We start from the raw sequence: 15,932 nt of genomic DNA on the forward strand, positions 1-15,932 counted from the left end.
ATGTAAATTCTATGTCCTATTTTCACTCACAGACAGGTCCTTGAAGGGAGATTATTTATGAAGTGGAGAAATAAAGCACTCTGGTTCAAATGATGTAATAGCAATCTGATTAATAGAATCCACGTGAAATTCTTGACATTCATTTGCTTTCATTGAATGCCTAATCATAACCCCCAGATGTTAAATGTTAGACTTTTTTAAAAAGTGTGGTCATGTAGTATGTGAACATTTGGTCTGTCTGCTTTTGCAGATTTAAGTTATCATCCATTTTGAGATCCCCTTAAATTGTTCTATATCCTCAAGCCACTTTTTACCCAACAAATGTTAACAAAAATGCTTTTGGATAAAATGCATTCACTAATACTGAAAAATGCTGATACTGATAGAATAGCAGCTTGAGTTTTTGGATATTCGTTTATAAGTATTACCCACAAAAAGTTTCAAAAAACAAGTCAATATGTAGCAAAAAAAGGGCAAACATGCTTCGAAAATTGTATATGCAAAATGAAAGATGACAGACATGATGTATGTGGATTGAAAAGAAAGGAAAGAGAGGCTGTCATCAGTTTTATTAAAGCCATGAGGCTTGCAGGTTAACTGATAGCAAGGTAGACTTACATTCTGGATATTCAAGTCCTTGGCTTTTTTCCTTGGTTTATTACCTTGATGCAGTAACTGCAGACTTGTACCTTATACCAATTTATTTTTTAAATCCCTCTGTCTTATGAATTACCTGAATTTTCAACATTTTATTTTATATCTTACTTCTCTAAACACCAATAATACCATATTTTGTAAATTTTCCTGAGTTTTTTAATTTGCTTTTTTGTGTGTTGTATTTAAGCATAAAAATCTGAATTAAATATATACACTTCAAATGGAAATTTAAAATTCTTTGTGGAAAGTAATGGCTGTTTTTATGCCACAAGATAAATGAGTCAAAGAACAATTCTAAGTGGATTTGCATGGTTTCGATAACTTTTGGGGAATTGGATTATTGGTTTCTGCTTTAATTCAGACAAGAAACAAAGGATTTTGTGTATAAAAGATTTTTCAATATGCTTAATTGCTATGGTCGAAGTTTCTTTTATCTCCCTGATGAATTACTTCTGTATTATGAAGAAATGACTCTCTAAAGGACAGGCATTTATTACACCTGAGCCTTCCTGGTCCCACTTGTACCACATGCTGCTTAATAATTTGCAATGATTTAGGAAGATTGCCATAACCACTCAATTAAACAATCGCTTTGGATGCAACCTATAGCATGAGGCACATCCTTAGTACACATTTAGAACTGTCTTGTTAATTAGACAGAATCCGGCAACCACTGTGTTCTGAGTATCCCAGACAGCAGACAACCTACCCTGGAGGACTAAAGGTAGTCACTCACTCTCTGGTCCAACTAGGCAGATGCGGGGTTGCCATCGAGTAGAAACGGAGCCATGGAGAGAAAGAAGTAGGCTAAGATTTGGGAAACTGGATTTCTCTTGATTTAGTTGATCCTTAGGTAATGATACTCTGAGCATCAGTTTCCTCCTCAATATAGCATGAGAGCTATAGTTGATAATTTCTTTGACATTTCCCTAATCAATGGCACACTTCTGCGTAAGTTATGTTAAAGGTAGGAATATCTTGCAAAATATGACCAAGGTATGTATGGAAAGTCTCAGTGGCTTATTTCTGTGCTGCATCCTGCAGCAACATGATGAAAAGTCAAACACTATAAGGCAGAATAACATAATTTCAAACTGTAGCTGTCAAAATTTTTAATTACTGCTGGGCCAATGATAGAGAATTGCCGGACAATGTACTTTTTATGGCAGAACTTTCCTGCGGGGAAAATACACATATGTCCATATGTCTAGGTAATGAAATCTGAAGGATAATGGAAATATGAATGAATTCTGAAGATAAATTTTACTGATTTCACAGTTATGCCTTGGACCAGTCTTATATTATTAAGGTTTGAAATAAGCCCCATCTTGTAAATATTTTAGACTATGGAAAGTAGGTGGAATGTATTTAATGAACAGTATAGATATAGTTCTCTAAGCAAGTAGATTCTCTTGGTGCATAATTAAAACAGGTTTAAAATGAACACTTTAACTTTTAGCTTCTTTTTTTTACTATATTATTTCAATAATAATCTTTTTGCGAAATTCAACGTGTCATATTATCATTTTTTTACCTCCATCGGTCTGTTTAAATAAGGTAAATGGGTGTTAATTTACATGAACTGTAATGTGTCGGGCAATATGACTGTGTAGTCCACTTTGCATAATACCTAGTTTAGTACAGTAGAAATCTGAAGCACTTTGAAGTGCTTCCTAGTACCATGAAAAGGTCATAAATTTTGGGGTTGGCTTATCTAGTTTCTTTTCAGATAATTTCTGGCTGATAATGGACAAGCCAGTTAGAGTTTCTGAGACTTTTTCCCCATTTGTAAAAATAAGCATGATTTTCCAGGGTCTTTTCAATGTGTAATAAAATAATATTTATTTTCAGGGTACTATCTATGCACATTCATTGAAGTAAATTATTTTTCTCATCTCCCTCGACGTTAAGAGCAAGAAGGGCACTTGCCAGTTTGATCAGAAGTCAGAAGGGAGATGGAGGAGTGGAAGGACGAGGGCAGCGTTTTGCAGTTTTTCAAAATATGACATGTGGAGTTCATCTCTTTAAAAACAAAAGTGCTAACAATGCCTGTCTCTCAGCACCTGTGAGCATTATCAGAGATACTGTCACAAGTGCTTTGAGTTTTTTTCTTTATAATTTCTAAAATAGAAATAGCTTGTTTTTTGATTATAAAGGACGTCTGCCGTTATAATTTTGATGCATATTTTTCTAGACTTTTCTGTGCTAAAAGAAAGATTTCCCCAAAGAATGAGATTGTATATGGGAAATATTCTGAAATCTAATTTTTTACCTAATGTCAGTTGAACTCCTGTGTCAAATACCGATTTACTACATATTTTGAATGGTTGACTAGTATTCCATTATATGACTGTATTACAATTTATTTAAGCAATTCCAAATTTTTTGACATTATCTTGCTTATAACAGTGAAAAATTGGAAGCTGTAATCGACTTCCCTGTACTTAAATAGTCGTTCACTTGTCTGAGTGCTTCCTCAAGATAAATTAGTCAGCAGATATGCCCTGTATTCAACTTTTGACGTGTGGTGCCAAAAGCTAGAGTATTAGTTACCTGTTATTGCATCTTTAAAAAAATCACCCCAAAACTTACTGGCTTGAATAACAATGATCCTTTATTATCTCCTATGGTTTCCATTGGTGAGAAAACCTGTATGCTATGATATCTGGATGTCAGCTGGAAGACTGGAAGTCTAGGGGCTACAGTCACATAGAAGACTTGGTCATTCACTCACATTTCTAGTTGTCTGGTGGTTAATGCTAGGCACTGGCTGAGCACCTACTTTGTTCACATGTTGGTGGCTGGGTTTCAGGAGAAAGCATATAGAGAAAGAGGGAGAGAGAGCTAGGTAAAACCATAGTGCATTTTATGACCTAGTCTTGGAAACCACGCAGTGTCATATCACTTCTGCCACATTTCTCTTGGTTGAAGCAGTTACAAAGGTCACCAGGGTTATACATTGCTACTGCGCTCTTTGGAAAACACTATCTGCCCTCAATGGTATTAGGACTTCTGATGTATATATTTTGAGTGATATCTTTGCCTATCCAATGATATGAAAAATAGTATTTCACTGTCATTTTAGTATGTTTTTATGATTAAATATACCAAACATTATTATATAAGGTATTTATTATTTATATTTTTCTTAATTTTTGTGTCATTAACATAACCTTTCTGCTTCTATGGATGTATTCATTTGTTTAATAACAATTTATAAAACATCTTCATATACTATATTAAGAAAGTAACCCTTTGTCAGTTTTGTTGAACATATTTTTCCTAGTGTGTCATTTTTTTCTGTTTTATTGCATTATTCATTCTATATAAACTTTTAAATATGCTTTCTGTCTTACTTGCCATGCTTAGATATACCTTCCTTACCCTAGAATTACAAGAACATTTTATGTGTATGCTAATATTTGTTTATAAATTCCATCAAATTAAATTCCATGTAGATTAATGATAGGATCTATAACATTTTCCCCAGGTTTTTAGCTATTCATTTTTGTTTGTTGAAATAGTCAAAAAAGCAACATGTTTTTAAAAATAGTGATATCCAGAGAAAATGGAGATGAAATCCCACGCTGATTATGTTCTGTTGAATAACCTATGCCTGCTCTATAGATGGATGTTACATTCATCATGTACTATGTCCCACGTATCCTTGAGTCTCTGGGCTTTATGTCACTGATCTCTATTGTAATTCACTGTCATGTTGCTTTAATCATTACAGTTTAAAAGATACATTTTAATATCTGGAAATCTCTCTCTCTTTCACTGTAATCCATGGAGAGATGTTCAGTGCTCAGTCTCTCACTCTGCTTCCTCCCTGGTAATCTTATTCAGGCTCATGACTTGAAGCACTTTCCATAATGACAGCCCCCCTTTTCATATCTCCAGTCCAGACCTCTTCTGTGAACTCCAAATCCAGTAACTCCCTAGGAAACTGTACAGGCACTTTTGTTTCAACAGGTCAGAACCAAATCCTTGAATTTTTTTTTTTTTCTCCAGATCATCTCTTCCCCTAGTCTTCTCCATCCCTATCAATAGCATTCCACCAGCTACTCGGGTGATATATCATGAAAGGCAGATTTAATATTGTGGTAGCCAATCATCAGTCATTTTATCAGCATAGAAATGATTGAATTCTTCTAACATACCCATTAAAATAAGAAATGTGACATTTGGGGGACAAGTTAAATCTACATTGAATCTAGAGTGTCAAAATTTGTACCTGACTTATCAGGGGAACATGGGGTACTAGAAAGGTGAATCAAGGACCCTTGGTCCTGCAGAGCATTTTAGGAGTTTATTTTTGTGCTTATAGAAGGGAAGATGGGGTCTTCAGCCTCTTTCTTAAGGCTATTGTGCTTTCTTGCTGTTTTCTGAGGGCTGAATAGTGTTGATGAGTTTGCTCACAAGCAAGGAGTAGTTTTACACTTTTACATTTCTAGAGCATTTTTAAATACTTGTCTTTTCGTGTATGTTTTAAATAATTAAATTTGTAATCTGAAAAAGTGAAGGATCAAAATAGTGCTGAAGAACATACCAAGTAGAGAAGAATTATAGACTTCAATAAGAAGTAAAAGTTAACATTAAAAATCATACATTAAAACAAGAGTAAGTTCCCTTTTCACTATTGTTAGATTAATAGTTTAAAATATAGCAACTCTAAGAATCATATAAAATCAGTAGAACAATATCAGATGATGTTGAGGAAAACAAAAAAACACACATGAAACAAATGATATAATTGTATACATTATTGTTTGGTGATAGATAATAATTTTGCATCTGGTGCCCACCCTTTCATTATTTGGTAAAAATAGAGAGTCACGTACAGCAACAAGTTTCACAAACAGTAATATTCAAAGAAAACAAGAAGCACTTTAGGATAATTCTTTTTCTTTTTATGGAAAAGCAGAATTCTCTGAAATGTAATTTTTCAGTGAGTCATATCATTACATGTTAGGCTTACATAAAAGGAATACAAATAATTGAGCTTTTATCAACCCTTTTAATCTTTTACATTTGTATCCTCTTGTATAATGGTCTCAAGGACTTTTTAATTAACAAATAAGCAGTGCAGTTTCAAAACACCAGTCAAATACACAGACATAATTTAATTACTGAAATTGAAGGGTTCATTCTTTCTTTTAAACCAAATTACAAAGTAGAACAAGTCCTTAAGTCATGAAATTTCATTTATATTCCTTCTCTTTCATTTAATATTTCTTCTTAGAGACAGCTCCTCCTCAGAAAACAAAGATTTAGATTCATAAGGCCTATATTTATAGAATTCAAATTAATGAGGAATTTCTATAACCTAAGATGGCACAGTCATTAAGAATAGCACTCCAAAGATTTTTACCTTGTGTCTGACCACAGAAAGAGACACTAAGCACAATTATAGCCAGGATTCTCCAACCCAAATGTGCTTGTTAAGTTTGTTTTCCCAGGCATACCACATGCCACACAGCTGCGAACTATTTAAAGAAGGTTTACTAGACACTCTTCTGTCTAGGAACTTTTTCTTTCTTTTCAATTTCTGCATCATATCACACTGGGGACTATTTAATGTGACAACATTGTTGTCTGAACCGCGCTGCTATTTCTAAATAGTTCTGATGTCTTTGGGGCATACTTCCCTCAAAAGCCAGATTTCCTTGAAAGAGATTCTGGTTCAACTCATTAATTTAGCATATATGTTGATACAGACAACCACAATTATTGTTTTGTCTGCCAGTGGCCTCAGTGCTGGGGCTGAAGCAGGGGATGTGGCACCCAGATGGAGAGTACATCCTGGTGGGGGAGACTTGAAATCAACAAACATCCACATAATTTTAAAAAAGAACATTCCGGAGAGAACTGGTATGCACATAAAGAATAACTGGGGGACAGCTTTCCTGAAAGGCCTTTTTCCAGTCTGTTTTCTAAGGAATTCAGAAGAGCATAATTCCTATCAAGAGGTAGCAAATCTCTCTCATGCTATCTTTCACTTGGTGAGGCTTTAAAGGGAGAAATAAAGGATGAGGAATCCAAAGCAAAATAGAACCAAAAAAAATAATAATAATAATAGTGGAGGACAGAGCAAAGAAAAGGAATAGGCATGACTAATGGCAGTCGTGGACCATCAGCGAGCAGGGACCTGGAGACAGTGGCTGGAAGAACATGTGCCCACAGCAAGTGTGGGCGTCTTGAGCTGCCATCACTGACACCGAGGCGCTAGACCTGTGGAGCTGGGAGTAATCTTTGGTCATTTGTTCAACCCTTCTGTCTTCCAGACGGAGTGAGGGACTGGCGCCTGAAGGGTGATGAGACTCGCCCATGTCACGGTTGGAAGTAGAGAACCAGAAATAGAAGCCTTCCTGGTAAATTTAGTTTTTACATCTCTAGCAAGATTTGCTTTCGTCTGGGTTACTTGTGATGTGGGTACTTTTTAGTGATTCCTGAGCTAGAATCAAGAAGTGAGAGTGTGGGATTTAGGTATTCATAAAATTAGGTATTCAGTACATTTATTGTATGGTAAATCATGTGTCTGTGGGTCAGAATATCCTGCAAATTATTAGTGAGACTGGCTCATGTATATCATCTTCTGATGGGGTTATGGAGAAACACAAGCCCTGTTCCTTTTCCCCAAAACCATGAACTAAAAATGGCTTGAAAATTGTAAAGATAAAGGAACTTCTGTTTTGTTCAAGAGAGGTATTTGAAAAGGCCCAAACTAGAAACTGAAAAAAAAAAAGAAAAGAAAAGAAAAGAAAAAAGAGCTAGGATGATTAGTTCTTCAGTTATTTGGAAGGAATTCTAGTGAAGATTAAAAAACACCATGGTCTGGTCTGTAGTTAAATCCCATGACATATAATTTTAGCAGTCATCTGGGAGACAGCCAATGGTGGGATATAATTATGGAAATGCTGACCTAGCAGAACACAGTAGAAATCAAATTAATTTTCAACATGCATACTCAGGACCTAATAAGAAACTTCCATTGATGATCAGAAAAAATTGAGAAATTTAAAAAAAAATAGGAAAAGACACTCATGAACTCATCTACAAAAGAGAAACAGACTCACAGACACAGTAAATAATATTATGGTTACCGGGGGGAAAGGAGGTGGGAAGGGATAAATTTGGAAGTTTGAGATTTGCAAATATTAACTACTATATATAAAAAATAGATTAAAAACAAATTTCTGTGTAGCACAGGGAACTATATTCAGTATCTTATAGTAACCTTTGATGAAAAAGAATATGAAAATTATATGTATATGTATGACTGGGATGTTGTGCTATACATCAGAGATTGTTACATTGTAACTGACTATGCTTCAATAAAAAAAGAGTATGTGAGGAAATACAGAAAATGAACTGAATTCTTCTTCCTGCCTCTTCTCTTTCCACTAGCTCTTTGCTCTCTAATCTGCGGGAATAACAACATCATGGGAATCTTCCCAGCAAGTCCTCTGAGTGAAGGTAAGAAACTGGATTAATGTGTTAAGGAACTTTTTTAAAGCAACCTGCTTCTGCTGACATGAGGAGAAAGTTAATTAATAAGAAAAAATGCCTACATTTTATTTTTGAATTTAGGAAAAAAGCAATAAATAACAACTATAACAATAACTCTAAATTTACCATGGACCCAGTTAGGAACCCAGGAAAACTATAAAATCTCACGTGAAGGCAGAGCTTAGAGATGGCAGCTGCTTTGAGACCCCTTTAGAAACGGGGGGAAGAAGAGAAACAGCAGGTCATTTAACATATGGAATTCAGAACTTCAGATCACATCTTCTCAAACCAGCCAGCTATTGGAAGGCACTAAATTCTTCTTGGATCCACTGTCTGCTTTTGTTAAAGGCCTGTAACCCTCTCATTGTCAGGAGTGAGTGGGATAGTAAGCACTTTGTGAGATAGGAGGTACCATGTGTGGGCTTAGCAAAAAGCATAAGGAAGACGTACACTTTTTGTTAGATCTTAGTTCAGCTCTGTGACACAGAAGTTTCAGACAAGAGGAGAGAAAGCAAAACAGTATCTGAGCAATGGTAAATGGGATTCCTTACCAAGGATACCTTGGTCATGGTATTCTTTATCCATTATTAGTTATCAATTGCTGTGTAACAAAGTGCCCCCATATTTAGCATCTTGAAACAACAATAAGCGTATATTATCTCACATAGTTTCTGTGGTTCAGAAATTGCAAAGTGGCTTGGATGCAGTGGTTCTGGCTCTGAGGTGGTACCTTATGAGGTGACTGTCAAGATGTCAGTGCACTCACATGGCTGTAGACAAGAAGACTTATTTCCTTGCTGGCTGTTAGCAGGAGGCCTCAGTGGTTCAGCACAGGGAACTCTCCACAGGGCTGCTTTTCATAACATGGCAGTTGACTCCCCTCAGAATAAATAATCAAAGGTCAAAATGAAACCTTGTTGACTTTTGCCTTAGCCTTGGAAGTCACACTCCTTCATTTCCACAGTAGCCTATTGGTTACACATCAGCCCTATTCAGTGTGTGTGGGGGTGGATTATACAAGGGCCTGAATGCCAGGAGTTGAGGCCCATGGAGCCATCTTGGAAACTCCCTATCACAGTCATTTACACACCAAACCTGAAAAGTTTTTGCCTTTTCCACCACATACCACATATACTATTATCTATTTAACATTTTTATGTGAACTTTTTTTAACAAACCCATCATAAGCAACAGTAGCCATGAAATCATGGATTTCATGTGGTCTTTAGATTTATTTTAATGTACTAATCTCCAAATAAAAATACAACTATTAAAACAAAATCTAATTTTTCATGTGTATCCTGATAGCAACTCAGACATCACCAGTGTTATGTGTACCACCCTTTGGAAAACACCGCTAGCCACCAAATTGAGCTGGTCTTGCTTGAAGGAGATTCTTGTAAGCCTGGTGTTAAGTCAGGAGGCATTTGTTTCATGTGACATCTTCACTTACACTAAATTCCCTAGAAGCCTAAGATAATCGTGCTCAGGGGTGGACTACAACACGACAACATAGTCCATTTGCTCCAGTGGTTATAACTGTCACTTGGCAGCTATCTTTTGTAATTACTTAAAACAGAAACAGTTTAAAGAATTGAACCATAAGGGTAAAGCAGATTGTTCTCAGGACATAAAACTAAACTCACCTTATTATGTATTGTTACACTGCTGTCCACTCTCATTACCAGAGGCCATAAAGCAATTTTAACTGTTCCCTGGAATGTCACCAGCAATAAGCGTTTTTGCTTTACTGTCCTGTTGAGCTGAATGTAATAGTTACATTTTAGAACTCTTACAGCTGGGGAATCTAGCAGTGCCTTCTGGTCTTTGTGAAATCGTTAAAATATTTGGTTTGGGTAACCTTGGTATTACCTTAAGTATGGTTGGGGAAATCATGTCATAATCACTGCGTTTTATTAGCTACTAGCCCTTTCTCATCATAAAATGCAATGTTCTGAAACCTAGAGCCTGTTCTGTCCCATTCTGGTGACTTTATCTCTTCTCTTGACGGGATGTCCATGAACCTTGATTATGCTTTCCTGAGGGTGCTGAATTGGACGATTGCCAAAGGTGACGATACTGGCAATGTAACAGTGTGGCTGATAGAAAGAATCTCTAGGCTGAGTACACAGAGCATCTCCTGCAAAGCCTGTGACCATTTGCAGGGTCAGGATTCTGTGATTTTATCATATACTTGTCAGGTTTACATTTTCAGTTCATTTGAGAAGAAAATAATGCCTTTTACTTTAATTCTGTATTTTTATGTGAATAACCATTACATTGTTAATTAGATTTTCTTCACCATTCTGTTTCATAAAATGGGGGAATTACACAAAGCTACGAGTGGTATGTACCTCCACCATGCTGATACCATTACTTATCGAGAGTAAAATAAAATATCAACAAAAGTTGGTATAAAAGACCAATAGAGTGAGTGATAGTGAGAAAAAAAAGCATCTGAAATGTGACAGCTCTGACTCATAGTATTCGTTTTGCTCAAAGTCTTTCTGAAATATTTTGTGCGTCCTTAACAATCTTCTATGCAATCTCCTCTCTCTAGTAAGTAAGCTTACATTCTGGAATTCTATAGAAAATAACATTCTCTCCTATTGTTAAATTAATTTGAGTGTTGCGTTTGTTGAAGAAAATATCTATGCACCCATTTAATTAACATTAACAGTAATTCTTCAGTCATCTGTAAGTCTTCTCTATGAAAATTCCTTCAGGAGGTCACTAAGTCAGTGTCTTTAAAGTACAGCTGAGCTTTGGTACTCCTTTGCTTTTTTTTTTTTTTTTTGTGCCAGTTTGACACTGACTTTATGGAAAGTCTTCTTAACCTGGGTTAGGATGATATTTTGAGTAAACAGTATGTGGTTTTTATTGTCAGAGCATCTGGATTTTCTAGACTACCAAGATAATACATTTCATAGGGATTTGAAAAAAATGTTCTGCAGATTTCTGAGACTATAGAAGTAATACTTGCCAGTGTCTTAAAATTTAATTTGCATGAATCATGTTGCAGATTTTGATATGAGGAATCTGGGGTGCATTATTTAGATCACAAGATCAGAGGGTAGGGATTGGATTAGATGTCAGGTTTTGTGTTGTGCCTAATCGGGTAGGATTGCCCAGAAACAGTTCTCAGTGCTGAGGAGGCAGAGTTCTTGACATTGCATCAAGCCAAGCAAAACAGGAGGATTTTTGGACTCATTTATAATGTGATTTCAACTTTCTTATATTTCATTGCACTTTGCTTGCCTCTCCCTGGTAGGCAGATCTGGCCCCAAGGTGCTCAGGTCCTATGTGAACTGAAATTGGAAACGTGGACAAGCCCTGGGTTACTGTCCTCTGGGATGCATGCTCCATGTCAATCTCTTTCCTCCTACTTTTCAAACTCAGATTATCTTGACTCATCTTGCAAAGTAGCCTGTATTTTCTCCAGGGCTTTTTTTTTTTTTAAGAAATTAGAGCATTTTATAAAGCTGAAGATGCTCTGATAAAGAGAAAATCAGTTTCCTGCTAACCAAATTGCTTCTTGTAATACATTGATATCCAAATCTCTCCTAAATGTGTATTTAAAATTACACCTTATATAATTATTTGTGGGGAGGTAGAGAAAATTTAGATTATACCCACTAGAAGTTCTGAAGGCTTTGATAACTTTTAAAATTCTTTGTGCTTCTGTAAGTATGCATTTAAATCCAGGGATATAATTTTGAAAAGAATGAGATGGCTTCTTGATTTTTCGCCTTATCTTTGCCTCTTGATCTTGCTATCTTAGGAATCCTTGATGGCTCTTTCCTGAATGTCTTTCCAGCCTGACTTTGCTCAAGACACATTCCAAACCATGATAGACCCTTAGCAAACTTTCTCCAGCCGAGGGTTTAGCTATAGCTGTTCCAGAATGCTCTCTCCACCTACCCCAGCCCTGAAGACATTTCTAGTCTCCCTAATCCACCAGGCCACCCCTCGCCAGCCCTCCCAGTCTCCTGCCTCTGCTCTTCTCCCAGTGACAGATCCATCACTTCTGATCCTAGGCTTTTCCCTCCACCTGCTGCTTAGATATCATGCTTGGATCTTCCCTTATCTCTCTTCCTGTCCTCATTGAATGTTCAGCCTCCCTAAACACACAGTAGCTAGTTCCAGCTCCACTACCACCCAGTTCCCCCTCTTCTTTTAAGTTCATCTCCACTCCTAAACCCAGTTCTGGCTACAAGTTCCCAGGAAGGAAATCCACATATCTTGAAATGATCAGCCATTTTGATGGTAAAACCGAGAGCCTCACAGTGAATAATTTCAGCGGTGGCCAGCATTTCTCTGGCTCCTTCTGTCATTCTCTCTTGTCCTTGGTTAAGTTGCGAGTCTTTTTTTGCTAATGTAGTTGTATTAATGACGTGACTTTGCTTACATCTGACCACATGCTAGAACTTAAAGAATCCTGAAAACTCATGTCCCAAAGGAAGCAAGCAGAGAGTTAGGCAAGCCTGATGTGTCTTGTTACTTGTTGACAGAGCGCTTGACAGAATACTTCCATCATCTCTGCTTCTCTGCTCTTAACTTCTCTTTCCCCACTTTTTAGGAATCTGGAATTTTACTTTTAATTTATGTATTTAAAAAAATTTTTTTGATGTGTAGTTGATTTACAATGTTAGTTTCAGGTGTACAGAAAAGCGATTCAGTTATATATATTAGTCTTGACCGTTAAAAAGAGTACTCATTCCAACCTTGAAGGTATTATGCTAAGTGAAGTAAACCAGACAGAGAAAGATAAATACTATATGATCTCTCTTCTATATGGAACCTTAAAAAACAAGCTCTTATAGATAGAGAGAACAGATAGATGGTTGCCAGAGGTGGGGGTGGGGGGTAAAGGGTGGTCAAAGTGGGTGAAGGGAGTCAAAAGGCACAAATTTTCAGTTACAAAATAAGTCATGATGGTGTAATGTACAGTGTGGCAACTATAGTTAATAATACTGTATTGCATATTTGAAAGTTGCTGAAAGAGTAAATCTTAAAAAGTTCTCAGCACAAGAAGAAAAAATCCTGTACGTATATCTAGTGACAGTGTTAACTTGACTTCTTGCAATATATACAAATATTGAATCATGTTGCACACTGACACTGACGTACGTCAGTTGTACCTTAATTTGAAAAATACATAATACAATTAAATTAAATTAGAAAGATACCAATTCAGAAACCTGACATACCATCTCCTGCTATGCATACCACTGCCTGCCCTCTGCATCTGAAGTCTGTACCCTGCCCTGAGTTACACCCCGCCTGTTGGCATCCTGTGTGAGTGTTTCACTTGGCACCAGCAGCAGCTGCTCCCCATGGCAAAGCCAGCAGCTGTGAAAGCTGAGCAGCCAGGATTTTTCACTTGACTCAGTTTAAACTGAGCACATAAAGATGCGGCAGACACAACTTAGCCATTTCTTTCAAATTTACCATCTTAGCCTTATGCTTGGAGCAGCATGTTTGGTCTGTGCCTTGGTTATTAGGAAGAATACCAGAGCCTCCTGTCACCGATAACACCCTTTTCTACATTAACCCTTCAAATCTCCATGAATTTTTTGAGAACAGATAGCACTTACTTCCCCAGGGTGTGGCTGCTCTCTCAGTGGGTGATACTATAACACATTTCATCTTTTTGAAACAATCAGTCTGTCAGTTTCAACACACCAATTCTTTTTTCCTCCCATATTTACATCTGTAATCAAAGCTGATTCATTTCACTTACCAGCAGCACTCAAAAGAATTAGATCTTTTCTGTCTACCCACCCACTTATCTATTTATTTATTTAATATAGTCACTGTCTTAGCATCTGCATCTTGAATAATTTCATACCCTTTGTCCTCTACTAACCCTGAACCTGTCCATTCGACTCTTCCTTTCAGCCTTGTGGCTCCTCTCCTGCTTGCTTTCATCCAAGACTTTTTTTTGCAGTCCCCTCTCTTCTGTTTGTCCCTGTTAACATAATCCTATTTGAGCCTTTCATTTTATCATCCACTACCACGTGTGAGCCTCGTTTCTGATTGAATTCCATCTCAGAAATGCTGGTTCTATACAGATCATCTAAACAGATCACCTGTATAGATCACCTATATAGATAACAACTGTCAAAGGACCCTGTCCACTAGTCTCACTTTTGCACGTGTACTTGGGGAAGCCACCTCAGTATGATCCCAAGGGCCCCTAATACCTAGGTTTAATCCTGCTTACGCAGTGCACACCCTGTTCTAGATGCTCCCTACATATGCACTCATTTTCCTGGCTTCCAACACTAGGAAATCTGCAGCATTATCATTCCCATTCACAGGATAAGAAATTGAGGCACAGAGGGATAAATGACTCGGTGGTTGCACAGCTTGTCAGAGAGAAACCAGGCTTAACCCAGGCAGTTTAGCTCCAGAGCCTGTGCCCTTAACCACTGTGCCCCAGTGCAGTGTTTCAACATCTAATATTTCTTTCCATCCTTTCTCCAGGTCCCATGAACTTCCTGGGTTCCTCATTTGGCCACATTCTGACAAACTAGGAGAAAATAAAGATGCTCTCTTGAACTCATGAAATCTTAGGACTTCCTCTTTACTCATCACACTTTGTGCACATTGAACTCAATTTCTTTATCTCTATGGCTTTCCTCCCTAGCCTTGCCTCTGACTCACCTGACTGAATACAGATAGACATGTGTATTCTTAGTGACGTTCCCTGCAGGAGGCGCAGCTTCAGAGAGAGCACAGGCTCCTCCGGGATTGCTCACAGCCCCATCTGAGCTCCCCACTCTTGAGAGTCTAAAATGAAATTCTTCACTTTCCTCTTTGAGTCATTTGTTGACCATTACACAATTTTAGGCCATTTTAAAGCACAGAGGACTCTGTGTAATCCCTTACCTTATCGATCAAGGCTGAAATTCAAGCACATAATAAAGTCAGACTCTTAACCAAAACAGCTGTTCCGGTGGCAAAGGAAGAAGCACAGGAAATGGCCTGAATTTAAACACTTTAAATGACTGAATAAAATGTTTAAGTTTCAAGAAGTGAGCATTTGAACCTGATAATCCAGTAGCCATATGTTGTGCCAGAATTTGCTGGAATGAGCTGAAAAGTCTTGGCCTGATGTCAAGCTACGGGACTCCTCGTAAAGAGACAGGACCCCACTTTTCTGCTTTTCCTTTGTCTTTATAGTGACTAGCCTGGACTCAGTTGGTGATATTGAGGACTGAGCTTTGATTCCTCTTTTTATTTACTTCTGTTTCGTGACCACTCTTAAGTCATTTTTTCCTGCCTTAGGACTTCCTCACTTGTTCTTTTCTCTGTGTTCAAAATGTGACCTTTCCCCTGAGCCCACCACGGCCCATCCTTTCCTGTCAGTAGAAGCCTTCCTGAACCATCCACTCTGAAGGAGCTGGCCACTGATTCTGGTGCATTGCTTTATTTTAATTTTCTGCACTGCACTAATTATAGTTACAAGACCTTAAACGGGGACTCTTGACCTAAGTTTTAGCGGAGTTCAAAAATGAGAGGTGAAGAACCCCCCAATATTCTGAAGGGAGGCACTAGGCCACCTACACCAGACTTTCCAAGGAGGTGGACAACTTGCTTTTGCAACTCTTGGTTAACCACCAACCTACAGTCTATAAAATTGTTTGGAGGAGTCAAAAGAGATAGTGGAGATTAGAAATTATTTTTTCAGAGAGAATTGCTGGTGTGCTATGAGTTGCTCTCCCAAAATATATATAGTAAAGAGGGAAGGAGGGCGG

General features: G+C 37.4%; 1 protein-coding gene across 3 annotated transcripts in view; it reads left to right on the forward strand.

Annotated features, from left to right (window-relative positions):
* Positions 1–15,932, forward strand: part of ITGA4 (integrin subunit alpha 4) — a 220,415-nt gene that overhangs the window by 99,280 nt on the left and 105,203 nt on the right. For all 3 annotated transcript variants that reach the window (XR_012507070.1, XM_074363988.1, XM_074363987.1), the window contains 2 exons: positions 6,945–7,031; positions 8,068–8,136. The gene's annotated coding sequence lies outside the window, so the exon portion shown is untranslated. The remainder of the gene's footprint in view (positions 1–6,944; positions 7,032–8,067; positions 8,137–15,932) is intronic.

The sequence above is a fragment of the Camelus bactrianus genome, chromosome 5 (genome assembly GCF_048773025.1).
Source record: "Camelus bactrianus isolate YW-2024 breed Bactrian camel chromosome 5, ASM4877302v1, whole genome shotgun sequence".
Lineage (NCBI taxonomy): Eukaryota > Metazoa > Chordata > Mammalia > Artiodactyla > Camelidae > Camelus > Camelus bactrianus.